Below are 18022 nucleotides of genomic sequence, written 5' to 3'. Positions count from 1 at the left end.
CCCCGTTTCAATCTTTTTATGCTTTTAGCTTTTTGGACATGCGCATCATAATAAATAGGCCTGTTTTACAAAACTTTAAGAATTTTCCCATTAATGTGTTATATATCACTGAAAATGGGAGAATCTCAGATTTAATGTGGTATATGACACATATGCAGGATAATTATGGATCAAATGTGTTGCAATTTTAAACATAAGCTTGTTTTTAAATTGGAATTTCTCAAAAACATGATTCTCTGAGCCCGAAATGCACTAAATCTTTGACATAGCCTTACTCAGTCAATATTAAATATATCAAGCTCATATTTTCACAGAATGTAGGATGATTTCATGTAATTTAATGTAGTTTAATGTAGAAAACAGTGAAGCAAAAAAAAAAGACTTTAGCTGGGTTTTCACAGGCAGGGTCACATATGTGTAAAACAAATGTGATGTTTTTTTTAACCATCTAAATTTGTGCCTAAAATAAGACTTCAGCATAGTACTAGATACATGTATCGTGAAGTCCACAACAGCTTGGGGTCTACACTGGATGCATTAAAGCAAATGTTTAAAGGGTAACTAATCCCGAAACCAACTTTTTTTAGTTAATGATCTGTAAGAATGGGGCTTTATTAGTGCTGTTCATTGATTCGAGTAACTTTTTTGACATTTGGGTATAAAGTGTTTTAATTCTACAATATATGGTGTAAAGACGTCTGAGTGCTGCCCTCTTCAGGTGGAACGGTGGCTACTGCAGTTTAATTTTCCTATTGGATGTTTGCGGTGGTAGGTGACGTAGCAGGTTCCAGCTCACCACGCCCTTGGTACGAGCGACCACGCCCTTGGTACGAGCGACCACGCCCTTGGTACGAGCGACCACGCCCTTGGTACGAGCGGCCACGCCCTTGGTACGAGCGACCACGCCCTTGGCACGAGCGACCACGCCCTTGGTACGAGCGACCACGCCCTTGGTACGAGCGACCACGCCCTTGGCACGAGCGACCACGCCCTTGGCACGAGCGACCACGACCACGCCCTTGGCACGAGCGACCACGCCCTTGGTACGAGCGACCACGCCCTTGGAACGAGCGACCACGCCCTTGGCACGAGCGACCACGCCCCTTGGCACGAGCGACCACGCCCTTGGCACGAGCGACCACGCCCTTGGCACGAGCGACCACGCCCTTGGCACGAGCGACCACGCCCTTGGAACGAGCGACCACGTCCTTGGCACGAGCGACCACGCCCTTGGCACGAGCGACCACGCCCTTGGCACGAGCGACCACGCCCTTGGCACGAGCGACCACGCCCTTGGCACGAGCGACCACGCCCTTGGCACGAGCGACCACGCCCTTGGCACGAGCGACCACGCCCTTGGTACGAGCGACCACGCCCTTGGTACGAGCGACACGCCCTTGGTACGAGCGACCACGCCCTTGGTACGAGCGACACGCCCTTGGTACGAGCGACCACGCCCTTGGTACGAGCGACACGCCCTTGGTACGAGCGACCACGCCCTTGGCACGAGCGACCACGCCCTTGGTACGAGCGACCACGCCATTGGTACGAGCGACATTCCCGTTTCGAATATGTGATTGTGTATTGTCAACAATAAGCATAATAAACATTCTGCATTTCCATTTTATAGTGTGGATCATTCACTGCGACATTTAAACTGATTCTCAGGTTTAGGAATCTGTTATCTTATAAAATACTACATGCTACTGACATGCTTTTAAAGCTACTGTTGTTTTTGGCCTTCAAAACACCTTAAAATTCACATGTCGAGATCAGGAAAATCTAAATATTCTCGGGGGTGACATCGGGTCCCCCGAACCCACCTAGTAGGACCTTTTTTAAAAACATTTTTATTCAAAAAAACCTGCGCACGTCCCTGCATGTCGGTGTGATTATACCAAACAACATAAACTGCCAAAGAAATTGCCCCTGATTCTCTTAAATCCAATTTTCTTGTTTAAAAAGATGTCGTAGCCTACATATTTGCCAACCAATATTTTCAAACATGTTCAATTTCATACATTTCCCGAGGGTGAAGTCCGTTGCCTAAGTTTCCTGTTAACATTAAAGGTAAAAATAATAATAAAGTAAGTGAATTGTAAAGTATTTATCTTTGTTTGAATAACTACTCAACTCTACCTTACACATTAATACTGGAAAAATAGCCCCTTTGGTGTAAAAACACATTAAGTCATTTTACGGCGTGATTTTGAATGATGACCATTCACCGTAAATAAGGGCTCCCCTCCCTATAAAAGCCAATTTAGCCACTGCTTATACACAATACACACACTAATGTTTTGTTTGTTATAAGCGCACTGCAGATTTGTCATTTTAAATGCTCGAGCTCTTTAAAGCATGATCAATTCTGATTGGCTGTCAGTGTTTTTATCGTTGATCTGTTGGAAAAAATCATTCTGAAAGTGATTAACCAGGGCTTAAAAATGGAAAAAATATAATCTGTTCACTCCAAGCAGAATCAGTATTTTACCTTCATAAAAATCATATTTTTTTGCCTATACTTTATACCAGTGCTTGAATTGAACTTTGTACTTAGAGCTTGTGACAAAACGTTGTAACTTAAGTGGATCCTCAAACTGTCGGCAAAACCTCACACAGAAGCTCCATCCGCCTCAATCGTGAATGAAGTTCTGCACACATTTTGGAGACTGTCTTTGCTTGTTTTCAGTGCAAGGGTAAATAAAGAACTGGTTCTATGAATAGGTAGAGCGTTTTCTTTATTCAAAACACGATGTGTATTAAGGCTAATGTTTTATGTATTTAAGGAGTGGAGAAGAGTCTCTTTGTCTGGTATTTGCAATCATAGCCAATACAGCCTGTGCATAGCACTTCATCTTGACAACAAAGTCATAGAGATCCATTTGCAGCTTTATTTAAGAGTCAGACATGCAGGGTATAGATCGGCAGACAGGAATGGTGTGGGCAAAGCAAAGAATACTCGGGTTAACAGGCACGGATGTCCGGGGCAGGCAGAGAGATCACAAAGCCAGGAAACAGTCCAAGGTCGAGGTAGCCAGAGAGTGGTCGAAGATAAACAGTCCAAGATCTAAACCAGTAAAACAGAACACGTAGATGATTACTCAGAATGTTATCCAGTGCTAAACAAGACTTCACACTGAGTGATTGTGAGAGTGTGTGCGTGGGAATGAAGTGCAGGTGTGAGTGTAATCTGTGAAGAGGAGGTGTGTGTGATCAGTCCAGGACAGATGCATTATGGGAAATGTAGTTTGCATGGCAACAGTCAATACTCTGGAGACGGATCCCTCCGTGGGTGCGGAGGAGGTGACGCAGGAAACTCCTGCGTAACAAGAGGTTCTACACTGACCTGCAATTTTCACTGGTACTAAAGCACACCACGCTGGATATAACCTGCCATGGTAACATATCTTCGGATAAACTCCTGCGATCCAACAGCTAATGCCAGCTGCACAATGCCTTGCGACTTAGGATGACTTGACAACTGAGCGCGGGCATTTCACTCACGTTGGATGCGTCAACGTCACATTTGCGTAGGCTACTGTTTAAATTTATGATTGTTTGACTCCCAAATTAAAATCTTAAACAGAACGATAAAATAATGTTATTAACTGAGTCATGGTAATTTCAAATGAGCGTTTCCATTCAGAACGTTCCTGTTCCTGTTAAAATTTAATTAGTTTCCTGTTTTTGTTTTTATTCCTTGAACTGGTTTAGAGCCCTGATTCCAAAGATATTGTTTCTACGCGCTGTTCCCTATCAAGGGAAATCCCGCTGCGTTTACGCTGTGGGAACACTTCTAAGTGTTGCGTCATAAAGCACGTGTATAATCAGTCCAATGAAAGAGCGAGACGTCATAGGCGGGTGACGTCATAGACCAGGAAGCTATAAAGCACCCCTGAACGCAGTGCGTGACAGCTTCCGTTTTCTTCAGTGAAGCGCTCTCTGTGTGAATCTGTCTTGTCTTATGTTGTCTGTCAAGTTGCAATATATATTTTATGGCAAAAAAAGAGCAAACAAGCGTTGTGTTGTTCCCTGCCCACGTTATATCACGAGCGGGGACACACACATCAGCTTGTTTGGGAGTGGAGCATGCCTACAGTCAGTTCTCGAGGGGACTGCCTGTGAGCATTGCGAGAAGCTGTCTGTGAGGACGCTCTGCTCCCGCCGGGCGTTCTTTGAGGAAGACGTTTCGGTTCGCGTTCCCCAAGGCGCGGGTCCCGCTGTCACCGAGGCGCGGCGGCGACTCGTATCGTGGGGTTCGCAAACGGATCTGACAGCGGGGGTTGAGACGGGCGTCGCCCAAGGCTGCAGGCTTCTGAGGGTGGTCCCCTCCGGGGTGCGACTCTCTGAGGAGGGTCGCAGCGCTGCCAGTTCGGTTGTTCCCTGCCGGTTCACCGTTCAGGGCACCGAGGTGTCAGCGTCCCCATACGATCCTCCGAGGAGGGTTGTAGAGCAGTCAGTTTGGTTGTTCCCTGCCGGTTCGCCGCTTCAGGGCACCGAAGAGACTGTTCAACCAAATCCGACTGGTGCCCTTAGTAGAATATCTGGCAGCGTGGAAACTTCTGCCACATATTTCTCAGTGGGTCCTGCACACTATAGAAGGGTTTCAGAATTCAGTTTGGTTCTTGTCGGCCCAGATTTCTAGGGCTCCTCCCCACAGTGGTGGACCCCGAGCAGGCTCTGGTTATGGAGCAGGAAGTGCTGACACTTCTGCAAAAGGAGCTATAGAAGGGGTTCCCCCTCCCAGCAGACAGCCAGGGTTTTCAGCCGTTACTTCATTGTTCCGAAAGAGGATGAAGGGTTGCGTCCTATTCTAGATCTGCGTCAATTAAACGGCAGGTTTCAGAATCTCAAGTTCAAAGTATGCTTACGCTAATATGATTGTGCACAAATTCAGTCCGAGGACCGGTTTGTCACAATAGACTTGAAGGACACTTACTTATCTATCCATCCTCATCACATGAGGTTCCTGAGGTTTGCTTTCAGGGGCGAAGCATACCAGTATCGGGTTCTTCGAGCGCGCGCCCCTAAGGAAATTTCAGAAACTTCTCGGTCTCATGGCAGCAGCATCATCAGTACTCCGTATGGGATTACTGGGTATGCGCCCGCTGCAGCACTGGCTGAAACGCTGTGTGCCAACCCATGCATGGCAGTCAGGCAGCCTGCGCATCATGGTGAATCACGATTGTTTGAGAACCCTGATTCCCTTGCGAGCTCAGAAGTAAAATTTCGGTGCACCCCTAATAGTAACCTGGAGAGTTGACGCTTCAGTCATTAAACCTGCTATAATGGCAAATTCGCGGGACTATTATAGGCTAAGGCCACGCCCCTTGGGGGGCTCTGACGTGTGACCAATGAGCTATCCCTACGTCATTGGATGTGCAGTTGCTGCAGGACAGCCTATGAGCAGGTCTCATGCTCAATTAGTGCTGTAGCGGCGCGTCGATAACATCGACGATTCGACGTGAAAATTACGTCGACGTCATATTTTTTCGTCGACACTTCTTTATTTATTTTTTGCACCGTTCCCGGAGGTACAGCTCGACACACACACGTGGGAGACCGAAACAGCAACCTCTTCACAGAATTCCCAATAGTGTTGTCACAGAACCGGTCGGTACTGAAAATGTGACGGTACCAGCATTTCTGTAGTACCGGGTATATTCGGTACCCACCAATAGGCGCTGCTTTCTGCCGCTTCCGTGTTTATCTCAGCGCGGGCTCAAGACGAACTGTTTTACTATGAGCACTGTAGCCTATACCACAATATAGCGTCTGTGTATATTAAACTGCAAAAAGACTATTTAAATATTAACCCTGCATGTTCTGCTCGTCTCTGTGTGAATGGATGGCGCAGACGCGTGGTTTTATTTACCTCACACACACACACGCACACACACACACACACACACACACACACACACACACACACACACACACACACACACACACACACACACACACACTGAAGAACGAGTGACGCTCGCGCTGTTTTCAGTCTCTGCTGCCTCACGATATGATGACATGATGAAATTCATCTCCAGAGCCGCTCTGAGTGTCACTTCATGAGCATTTTACCGTTTTGAGAAAAACTATCGTCATATCACACACACACAGAAACTCAAGGTCTTCACGGCAACCCGTCAAAATAAAAGTTTGGTTTAACTTTGAAAAAATGTACAGAAATAATGATATTATCTACTGTACAATAGATTTAGCTACATCTCCATGTAATAAAAATACTACTAATACTACTACTACTAATAATAATAATGTGTGCATAAAAAGGTTGCTTATTTTTAAGCAATATTTCTCAATATTTGCGTTCTACAGCATGTAGCCTTCAATGTATTATTTACTTATGATTTCTGTCATAAATAATAAAGTAATTGAATTGAATGTTTTTTTTCTTTCAAATAGTTAAATAAAATAGAAAAATAGTTCCAACAGATTTTGAACTAATGTGAACGGTAGCTACTAACCTAGCACAAGCAAACTGCACAGAGCTAAGATGCCTTGGTTAGTCCAGCACCAGCAAAGTGCACAGCTGCTAGATCTAGCTAACGGTAGCAAGCAGATTGCAGTAGCTTTTAACGTTACGTTAGCTAACTCAAGTCACGACTTAACGTTAGTTAGCATTAACTCATGCTGTGGTCGTTTACGAGTCAAATACATAACGTTAGATTAACGTTAGCCAGCTTATAGTATCATGATTCAGTACGCTAGTTCACCAATGTCAATTAACGGAGCCAAGCAATGTCCAGCCCAGGGTTTTTATTAATCGAGCAACAGAAAAATAATTGTTATATTAAGCGTCCAATTAGTCGACTAATCGATAAAATAATCGCCCAACTAATCGTTTTATTAATAATCGTTTACCCCAGCCCTATGCTCAATGTGCAGCTGCAAATGCGCTTTACATATAAGCTTCAGTAAATCGAGGACAGGGAGTTTCCCCTGCTTATAGCTGCGCAATACTCGTTCCCTATCTCAGGGAACTGAGGTTACGATAGTAATACGATAAAAGTATCTGATTGTTCAGATACTTTTATAACAGAAACTGAATTGTGCAAATGCAAATGTTGACAGGCAGACAGAACTGAATGTAATGATTACACAAACATATTATGGTCCTGACTGAGACTTTACATTTAGAACACTTTAATTATTGATTGCAATCAGGATTTGAAGAGACTTTCAAGCAGTATAACAAAAAAAAATGTTTGATGCACAAAAAACATTGCCTACCCTAGCTTTAATGCATGGAACAGATCTGAGCGTCACCTGAACATGTAATAATGCTCGGTGTCACTAGAGAGAGTTTGCTTTTCATGTGGGTGGAGTTCAAACCAGCTCACTAGTAAACGGAAGTGAAAGTAGAAAATACGCCATTCCAAGGTTTAAACCTGTTAACACTGGGTATTTAAACGGCTGTACATTATGTGGTAAGTTGAAAACGTATTCTTCATGTAACCATGTAGTAATATAAAATCAACTGTTATTTTTCTTTTTTGGTCTTCCTTAAATGGGGATTAAAATCTGGAACATTATATTTCAACAACTGTAATAGCTCAGAAACAAATTGGCAACATGGTTGACAATGAAAGTGCTTTATGGAAATTATTTTGATTAAGTAAACTATTTTGATATGCATTCAGACATAAAAAAATGATAGACTGAAAGCCATAGATTCATTGTTTTATATATACAGATACTGTGATGTCAACTAAACAAAGAAAGTTGAAAAAGTAAAGATACAAATATGTCTTTACCAGGACACTTTGTAATGCACTGTGATGGCGTTATTGTTTACAGTAATCAGAACCAATTATCAATGAACCGATGCCTGCTGATTCTGTTGCACAAACATGAGAAAACAACAGGAGTGCTGATTGTTGTTACAAAAATATCATTGGTTCTGCTAAACAGTGCAGATGTTCGGTGCATTCAGTTCATAATTAACCCTCTCATACAGTGTTAGTATAAAGACCTGTGTGCCTTTGAGTGAGCGAGCTCTCACTTCTCTCCCATTCTTCTCAAAGCGTCAGTCTGCGAGGACAAAGCGTCAGTCTGCGAGAAGAACAAGAGCGCGCGCAAGTGGTTTTTTCATAATATTCAGTTCTCTTGTTGTTCAGTGTATTAGTTTCCAGAAAGTAGGGCTATTTTCGATTCTGTGGTTATTTGTACATTTTTACCTTCAAGCAAATCTGTATTTGGAATAGACGCGTGACTACTTTAAATAACAGCCGCGCACATCTGAAGAGTATTGCAGTTTAAATTTTATAGCACTTAAGTGTAGCTGTCCAACAGGCAGTTTCGATTTCTCCCATTTTCGGATTATTTGATTTGCCTGTGTTAATTGCTTCAAGACACAGCTGTCCTCACTCAGGGGTTTGAAAGCACTATATTTCTGTGGTGTGCGCGCTGCCGCGGAAGCGTCAGCGGGAAGCGTTCAGCTCTCCTCGTGTGAAGACCGACTCGGGTAAAGACCATCGACTCTACCTGCGCGACTCCACCGAGCAAGGACACCTGCAAGGCACTTAAGTATCCTATTCCCCCTCTTCCTTTCACACTGGTATAGTATTTCCCTACTAAATACGTGCTTTCAATACATTCCTGTAATCTCTCGACGACGCTCTCCCATCACGCACAGAAGGCAGCGCAATACTGCTAATCTGCGTCACATCCTCTCATCCTCACACACACCTCTCTCTCTTTCTGTGGGTCTATGGAATTGTCAGTCAGCGGTCAACAAAGCTGACTTCATTCCTGCCTTTGCTTCTCATTCTAATCTTAATATTTTAGGCTTGACTGAGACCTGGATTCGTCCAGAAGACTCAGCAACCCCGACTGCTCTCTCGAACAACTTCTCCTTCTCTCACACTCCTCGCCAGTCTGGGAGGGGTGGGGGCACAGGTCTTCTCATCTCTAACAACTTTAAATACTCAACCCTCTCCTCTCTATGCAATAACTACTCGTTTGAATATCATGCTATTACACTTACAACTCCCATTAAGATCCATATTGTAGTCATATATCGTCCCCCAGGTCAACTGGGAAGCTTTGTAGAGGAGCTGGATGTGCTGCTGTCTTCTTTTCCTGAGGATGGCACCCCACTTGTAGTCTTCGGTGATTTCAACATTCATCTAGAGAAGCCGCATGCAACAGACTTCATCTCTCTCCTAGCCTCATTCGATCTCAAACGGCTCATCACCACAGGTACTCACAAATCAGGCAACCAACTGGACCTGGTTTACACACGCAACTGCATCACGGACAACATTTTGGTGAAACCTCTCCATGTTTCTGATCATTTCCTCATTACTTTCAATCTACAACTCTCTACCCATGCTCCACCAACCCCCCTACCAGTTACTTTCAGACGAAACCTGCGCTCACTCTCTCCCTCCCATCTCTCCTCTGCTGTGTCATCTTCTCTCCCCTCACCCTCACACTTCTCATCTCTGGATGTTAATACCGCAACAGATACTTTATGCTCCACTCTAACTTCTTCTTTAGACAATATCTGCCCTATCTCCTCCAGGCCAGCACGCACTACTCCCTCTAACCCCTGGTTATCTGAGGTTCTTCGTGAACACCGGACCAAACTCAGGGCAACAGAGAGGAAATGGCGCAAATCAAAAGACACAACTGACCTTAGTATGTATCAATCTCTGCTCTCTTCCTTTTCTGCTGATGTTCATGCTGCAAAATCTTCTTATTTCCACAACAAGATCAACAGCACCGCTAACACACGAACACTTTTCAAGACATTCAACTCTCTACTCTGTCCACCTCCACCACCACCCACCTCCTCTTTAACTGCTGATGATTTTGCTAACTTCTTCACCAACAAAACAACAACTGTCAGCAGTCACACTGCAAAAAATACTTTCTTAGTTAGTATTTTTGTTTTGTTTCCAGTCCAAATATCTAAAAATTCTTAAACCAAGAAGCGTTTACTAGAGAAGTAAAATGACATAAGAAATTCTATTTTGTTTTAAGATAAAAAGAAAGTAATTTAAGTCATTTTTGCTTAAAACGAGCAAAATTATCTGCCAATGGGGTAAGCAAAAAATTCTTGGTTTCCATTCGAATTAAGATTTTTTTTCTTGTTTTCCATTCGAATTAAGATTTTTTTGCTTACCCCATTGGCAGATAATTTTGCTTGTTTTAAGCAAAAATTACTTAAATTACTTTCTTTTTATCTTAAAACAAAATAGAATTTCTTATGTCATTTTACTTCTCTAGTAAATGCTTCTTGAATTAATAATTTTTAGATATTTGGACTGGAAACAAAACAAAAATACTAAGTAAGAAAAGCATTTTTTGCAGTGCAGTTCTCAGCTCCACACACACAGGAACCCAGTCCAACCCCTCCCACTCCCAAACACCTTCTCTCCTCCTTCTCTCCACTATCCGAGGAAGAGGTATCGAAACTTCTCCTCTCCAGTCACCCCACCACCTGTCCTCTAGATCCCATCCCCTCACACCTTCTACAAGCCATCTCTCCCACACTTCTACCAGCACTCACACACATCATCAACTCATCACTCCACACTGGCACTTTTCCTACAGCATTCAAGCAGGCTCGGGTAACTCCACTGCTTAAGAAACCCACATTAAACACATCACTCTTAGAGAATTACAGACCTGTCTCTCTCCTACCATTCATTGCGAAAACACTTGAACGAGTTGCCTTCAACCAAGTATCATCTTTCCTCTCTCTGACCAACCAACTAGATGTAAACCAATCTGGCTTCAAGAAAGGGCATTCAACCGAAACTGCATTGCTGTCAGTCACAGAAGCCCTACGGATCGCAAAAGCTGCCTCCAAATCATCAGTTCTCATTCTCCTGGATCTGTCTGCTGCCTTCGACACTGTGAATCATCAGATCCTCCTGTCCACCCTCTCATCACTGGGCATCACAGGAACTCCTCTCCACTGGTTTGAGTCCTATCTCACAGGTAGGTCCTTCAGGGTCGCATGGAGAGGTGAGGTATCCAAAGCACATCAACTGACTACAGGGGTTCCTCAGGGTTCAGTTCTTGGACCGCTCCTCTTCTCCATTTACACCACATCACTGGGACCCATCATACAGGCACATGGCTTCTCTTACCACTGCTATGCTGATGACACCCAGCTCTACCTCTCATTTCAACCTGATGATCCCACAGTAGCTGCACGTATCTCAAGCTGCCTGGCGGACATCTCGGCATGGATGAAGGAACATCACCTGCAACTCAACCTGGCAAAGACTGAGCTTCTCGTCCTCCCTGCCAATCCGTCTCTACAGCACGACTTCACTATCCAGCTAGATTCAACTTTAATCACCCCATCAAGGTCGGTCAGAAACCTTGGAGTAACATTTGATGAGCATCTGACCTTCACAGACCACATCACAAAGACAGCTCGATCATGCAGGTTTGCACTGCACAACATCAGGAAGATCAGGCCCTTCCTAACTGAGCAGGCAACACAACTTCTCGCCCAGGCCTTGGTGATCTCTAGACTTGATTACTGCAATGCTCTTCTGGCAGGTCTTCCATCATGTGCAACTAAACCTCTACAAATGATCCAGAATGCTGCAGCCCGTCTTGTCTTTAACGAGCCGAAAAGGGCCCACGTCACTCCTCTGTTCATCTCTCTGCACTGGCTACCACTCGCTGCTCGCATCAAGTTCAAGGCATTGACACTTGCTTACAGAACGACCACAGGCTCAGCTCCCTCGTACTTTCACTCGCTCCTACGAGTCTACATCCCTACCAGAAGCCTGCGATCGGTCAATGAGCGACGGCTCGTGGTACCATCACAGAGAGCTACAAAATCACTCTCTAGAACATTCTCATTCACGGCTCCATGCTGGTGGAATGATCTCCCTACCCTCGTCCGGAATGCAGAATCCCTGACTACATTCAAAAGACAACTGAAAACTCATCTCTTCCGTGAGCACTTGACATAAAAAAAAAAAAAAAAAAAAAAAAAAAAAAAAAAAAACTTTTATCCTCCCTGTTTGGCTTATGCTACTCTGAGCAATGCCTGAACTTTGTATTTTGAGCACTTCTTGCGTTATTTTTGCCTCTTCACGATGACTCGCTTGCTGTAGTCCTCAGTTGTAAGTCGCTTTGGATAAAAGCGTCTGCTAAATGACTAAATGTAAATGTAAATGTAAATGTTCTCATTTGTATATATTTTTCTCCTAATATTTTCCTTCCCTATTTATTTTTAGTGCTAGAAACTATGCTTATTTGGTAATCACACATGCGTGTAAGTTTACCACCTGGTCTCTGAATGGAGTGGTGGGAACTTTGGGCACGTACCTCAGGATGACATGAGAGTTGCCCGGCCCGAATTCCAGGCACGCTTCGTCGACCGAAAATGCCTGCAGGTCCCCCCCCCCTTAACAGAAGTGAGCACAGTCAGGAGCGCTGTCTTAAGGGACAGGATTTTAATCTCCACTGACTGCAAAGGGTCTGTAAGGCCGTCAGGACCACATTGGAGGCATCTGTTGAGAAAACAACATGCCTGAACACTTATTCTAGGGGAACGCCTGCCCATAGTAATGCAAGGTCTGACCACGGGCTGAAAGTTCGGCGATAGACCAGAGTGATTTTCCCATAAAATTCTCTTTTCCCGACTAGAATGTTTTGTGGGCACCCAGGGAACTGTCCTCAATTGGTTTAAATATTATTTAAGGAATAGAATTTCTCTGTTAGACTGGGTAATATTTCTTCCTCGCCTGCTCAACTCTCCTGTGGAGTGCCGCAGGGTTCAATTCTCGCACCCATTCTTTTTTCCCTGTATGTACTTCCTCTGGGTTCCATTTTCAGAAAGCATGGTGTATCATTTATCTGCAATGCAGATGATACCCAAATGTATTTACCTCTGAAACGCAGCAAACATGCTGCTCTGAAATCTCTTTTTGCATGCCTAGAAAATCTGGTTTCCTTACAATGCCTTATTTCTGAATGAATCTAAAACGGAGGTTATAGTCCTTTGGCCTGTATGAAAACTTTAACCTGAGGTTATAGTCCTTTGGCCCCCATGAAAACTTTAAGAGCAGTGACATTGACCTGGATGGTTTTACTTCATCCTGCATTAATAACTTTATTAGATTGTTTTCTGGGATCAGAACCTTTGAAAAATAAATAAATGCGGCAATTAGTTCTTGTTTTTTCCAGCTAAGTCTTCTCTCTAAGATTAAATAATCTCTCTCTGAGAAAACCTTAGAGATTGCTATCCATGCGCTCATTACATCTCGTTTGGATTATTGCAACTCTCTTTACTATGGCATATTCAAATACTCTATTGCTCGTCTCCAATTAGTACAAAATGCCGCTGCAAAGTTCTTCAAAAGAAAACGTAAATTTGATCACATTTCTCCAAGTTTGAAATCGCTGCATTGGCTACCTGTGCATTGTAGAATTGAGTTTAAAATATTTTTTTTGTTTTTAAATCCTTAAATAATCTGGCACAGAGCTTTTTGTCTGAGCTACTCTGTCCATACAATCCCACACAAAATCTGAGGTCTGGTGATAAGAGAATTTTGTCTCCAGATCACGATTAAAACATAGAGGAGATAGAGCCTTGGCTATTGTCGGCCCAAGCTGGGGAACAGCCTTCTGTTTAACATCAGATCGGCACAGTCTTTAACCCTCTGGGGTCTGAGGTGTTTTCTGGGTCCTGGAGGTGTTCTGACATGCTCTAACATTTGTGCTTATTTCTGTTACTTGTGACACTTTCATGGCTAAAATCTTATTACGCTGCATTCAGCACAAACTCTGCTACAATAATATGTCAGCAGCATGTATGTAAAAGTTTGTAGTTTTGAGATAATAACATTTATGCATGGTTTGTGAAAATAACTAAAAAAATGTCACTGGTAAGGTAAGGTAAGGTCATGAAACCCAAACTGATTATTTCTTCACAAGACTTTTGAGAATTGTATCACGTAGCCTAGAATATTTGCTCCAAAACTATGTGAAAATTACCCTGCATACTCATTCAGATCAGACAATATATTGATTTAAAATGTGTAAGACATGTCTTGTGTAAGAAAGCTTTATGCGAGTAGGCGTTAACCACCCATGAATATTGAGTGTTTCACAGCTGAGAGAGACAAAGAGCCTCATAATGGCCCTATTAGGAGCTCTCAGGCACTATCATTATGAGGAACCTTGCACAAAGAATGAGGAGATTTGAAAAAGAATGGCTTTTTGATTGTTTGGATTTATTTACAACACAACATAATCCAAAGATACACAACAAATGGCAAAAAAGCACATTATTTAACACACTGAACTAAAGACAGAGACTTAACCAGTCACACACATTTGTGCCATTCCTGAAACATAGTGCATACCTGTCATTTCCCAGGTGTTTGATTTTTTACTTTACCTCCTCATGCTCATGTTGAAGTCAGCAGGACTGGTCCCTAAAAAAAAAAAAAAACTGACTCAAACTCACACAGCGCGTGCAGGGAACATTCACTGAAGCATCGAGCAACAGTTCAACTGCAATGTCAAGTTTATGCAACAATAACACTAACTAATATAATTCAGAATAATTTCTTACCTTAAAATCTATCTTGTCTTCAAATATTCTTCTTCTTCTTCTGAAGTAAATAATCTCACAGCGTGTCTTCCAAACTCGATGACAGCAGAGGACTGATAAAGTTTGGCGGCGCTTTGTTGTTGAGGTAATGAGCGCGTTCGCACGACGCATGGACGATTTGCATGTCAATATGTTTTGCGCTTGTGGGTGTGGTCACATTAAAACTAATGAGCAAGAGTTAGAGAAACTGGATATCTTGTTGCTAAATTATTTAAACAAGTAATATTTGTTTTCGTTTTGAATCAGATAATTGTATAACTACACACTTATATGTTTATAAAGATATAGAGGTCATAAATGTGTGACAAGTATTCGCTGAGTTTTGTTTATGTTTAGAGACGTGCTCAAGAAAAAAAAGTTCACGAGATGCATGGGCGTCAGTTTGGTTTGAAATGTGCTGGGGACAGAGACGCATTCGGAAGTGCATTTTCAGAAGTGCTGGGTACAATGACGCATTCATTTTTTTTATCTTTCGCTAATAGGTCATGTTTTGAAAGACGATGTCCTGAAGCTTACTAATGTAAGCTCTGCAAGCTACTAGCAGTGGCGCCGTTTCACAAAAACCTAGTATGGCATTCCGTCTGGCAGAGGCGGCAATTGCCTGGGACCCCGCATCTTAAGGGGCCCCCCGAGGGCTGATCATTTAAACAATCAGAAATATTAATATAAAGACGCAGCAACATCAGTGGGGCCCCTCGCTACTGCTTTTACATTTTTCAAACTGGTGCAGGCAGCGCTTATAGCTACTCGCGGTAGGTAGAAAATGCATGATTTGATTTGTTAAACATGAAAAGGACTTATCCATCTGGCATGGCAGCTCGCTCTAACTTTAACCTAGATAAATGTTCGCTATTAGCCTATATGGATATTAGGTGCATATCCAAAGTGTGTGTGCGGAGTGTGCGCGCACTGCATGGCAAGCGTCGGAGCGAACACTTGCATTTTCCTATCAACAGAGGAAACAACTTTAAATACTCTATCTTTTTTGAGGTCCAAAAGGAATAACGCATCAGTCGCAAGTAGCCTACTTTTATTTGGGTAAACTCACAATTACAAGAAAACGTTGTGCTTTTGTAAAATAAAATAAAACAAACAGGGCGCGCTATAGCCTCATTATCTCCATGGCGTGAACTAGAGCGCGTCTCAATAATGAACTGAAATACAGTGTATAGCCTCAAAAATATGATGAATATTTCTATATAAAGCTCGAAATGTCCACTTTTAAACTAAAAAATGTGAATCGAAAGCAAATACCGGCTGATTAGGCTGTAACCCATATGAAAGGTGCATTTCTCTCTAAAGGCGCATCCACTTTACAGTGGAGATGTATATAGATATGTTTGGAGCCGACACTGATTTAGAAATATATATTTTATTAATAAACAATAAAAATGCCTCATTATTTTTCAGACATATATCATTAGTCTGCTTTTGCCGGTGCTTTGCGGCAAGATTTATGCATGCGCTTGAGCGCGGATTAGGCTATATTCCTCCATGCACTCAGTATTTAAGCAGAAATTAATATAAACGTGAGAAAAAAATAAAACGAGCTCCACAGAACATAAAATATTAATTTTATTAATCATTTTATTTAGTTCGCATTTATGAGGAAAAAACAATGTTACGGACGTGACCGCTCTGAAATCGGCACTAAAAGATACTTTAAAACTTTCACAGACCTCAATCAGAAAGCACAAAGCCTTTCTTTAAAGTGAATTTCGTTTTGTATTAATTGTATCTTAATTTTAATCAATGTTTCATCAACCGATTGCCTGGATTTAATAAATAATAAGTAACGCAGATAATAGCCTAGATATCACGACGACACGGAGGCGCCTGCGCATGAACTGGAGCTCGTCTCATAAATGAACCGAAACTCAGCACAGCCTTGCCTCATAGACCTGAGAAATATATATATTATCTACAGAACGCTTTAAATCATACTTTTTAAACATAACAATTCAAAACGAAAGAAAACTATGTTATCCGTATTAGGGATGCAACGATACCATTTTTTCAGAATCGATCCGATCCGATACCAAACTTTCTGAGTATCGACCGATACCGATACCAATCCGATACCAGCACAGTTTTTTCTTTTTAATAAAGTAGAATTAATGATCATAATCTGTGACAAAAATGCTATTATAAACTAGATTAGTGGATAATTCAGCAGTAAAATTTAGTCTAGAAAAAATCACAAGTGCACAATAATTGTATTAAATCTGAACATGAAAAAACATTTAGTGGGGAACAAATATGAGACAATAAGTGTAACACTAAATTTGGTAAAACGTTGCACATTGCTCTTTGTATTGTTGTAAAATACATTCATGAAAAACAAGATAACAAAAATCAAAAAGATAAATTATTTTATAGCCTAGGCCTACTATAAAATTGAGACATGTTTTAAATGTATAGCACAGCGGTTTAATGAGGCAGCAACATGATTGATAGGACAGAACTAGAAGGGCTATTAATAATCGTTCATTGCGTCGCTGTATTTTGATATGAAAGGCCCCCATACAGTGCGGCACAAAATGCTTATGCGCATCGCGAGCGCAGAATGATGCGCTTGAAGCAACACGAGTCACAGCGCGCAGCGCTTCGAGTCCGCATTGAAAAGTTCAAATCACAAAGGAAAGACATATTGATGCGTAGTGTATTATACAGTATCTATATATGCAATAGTTTATTGAGCATTATCTTTTAACAGTTTTAAATGTCAGTTACTGTGCGCGTGAAGAACAATTATAGTGCTCTGACTCCAGTGTTGTGAGAGACACCCGGTAGAAAGTAACAGGTAACGTTACAGCAATAAAGTCCAGCAAGATAAAGTTGTTTAATGCAAAACCATAGACCTTTATCTACAGATCAAGTATAATTATAGTAACATTGAATCATCTTGGAGAGAGTTGTTCATCGTGTTGACTCGTCGTAACCGAACGCGACGCGCTGTTTGATGCTGAATGGAGAATGACTGACAGCCGCAGCGGAGGGAAAAGTGTACGTGATCTTGAATTTAATGACTTAAATATTAATTTCTATCTCGCATTATACTATATAATGGCTTCCGAACACTTATAATATAGTGCAGGACAACTTTATGGTGCTTTATAATGTTTTTGTGCCTTTTGTGGGGCTTAACAATAGCACAGAATAGTATACGCACAATATCGGATTTGGATCGGCCTCGTCCGACCGATACCCGATCCAGCAAAAATGGCAGTATCGGAGCCGATCCCGATACTGAATATCGGATCGATGCATCCCTAATCCGTATGAAATGTGCATTTCTCTCTGCCGCGTTCATCGTCAACTTCATCTTTGCAGCGACACAGAAAACACTTGTTTATTAATAAAAATGTCTCCTTGCTATATTTGACATATTCAGATTACTTTTGCCAG

General features: G+C 42.2%; 1 protein-coding gene across 1 annotated transcript in view; it reads left to right on the top strand.

Annotated features, from left to right (window-relative positions):
- The first annotated feature begins 7339 nt into the window (after positions 1 to 7339).
- Positions 7340 to 18022, top strand: part of LOC307001469 (protein NLRC3-like) — a 49678-nt gene continuing 38995 nt past the window's right edge. Inside the window, exon 1 of the mRNA XM_079617978.1 lies at positions 7340 to 7445. The gene's annotated coding sequence lies outside the window, so the exon portion shown is untranslated. The remainder of the gene's footprint in view (positions 7446 to 18022) is intronic.

This window comes from Phoxinus phoxinus (assembly GCF_949152265.1).
Source record: "Phoxinus phoxinus genome assembly, chromosome: 7".
Taxonomy (NCBI): domain Eukaryota; kingdom Metazoa; phylum Chordata; class Actinopteri; order Cypriniformes; family Leuciscidae; genus Phoxinus; species Phoxinus phoxinus.
Note: the sequence above shows the minus strand (reverse complement) of the source record. Positions and strands in the feature narration are given on the sequence as shown.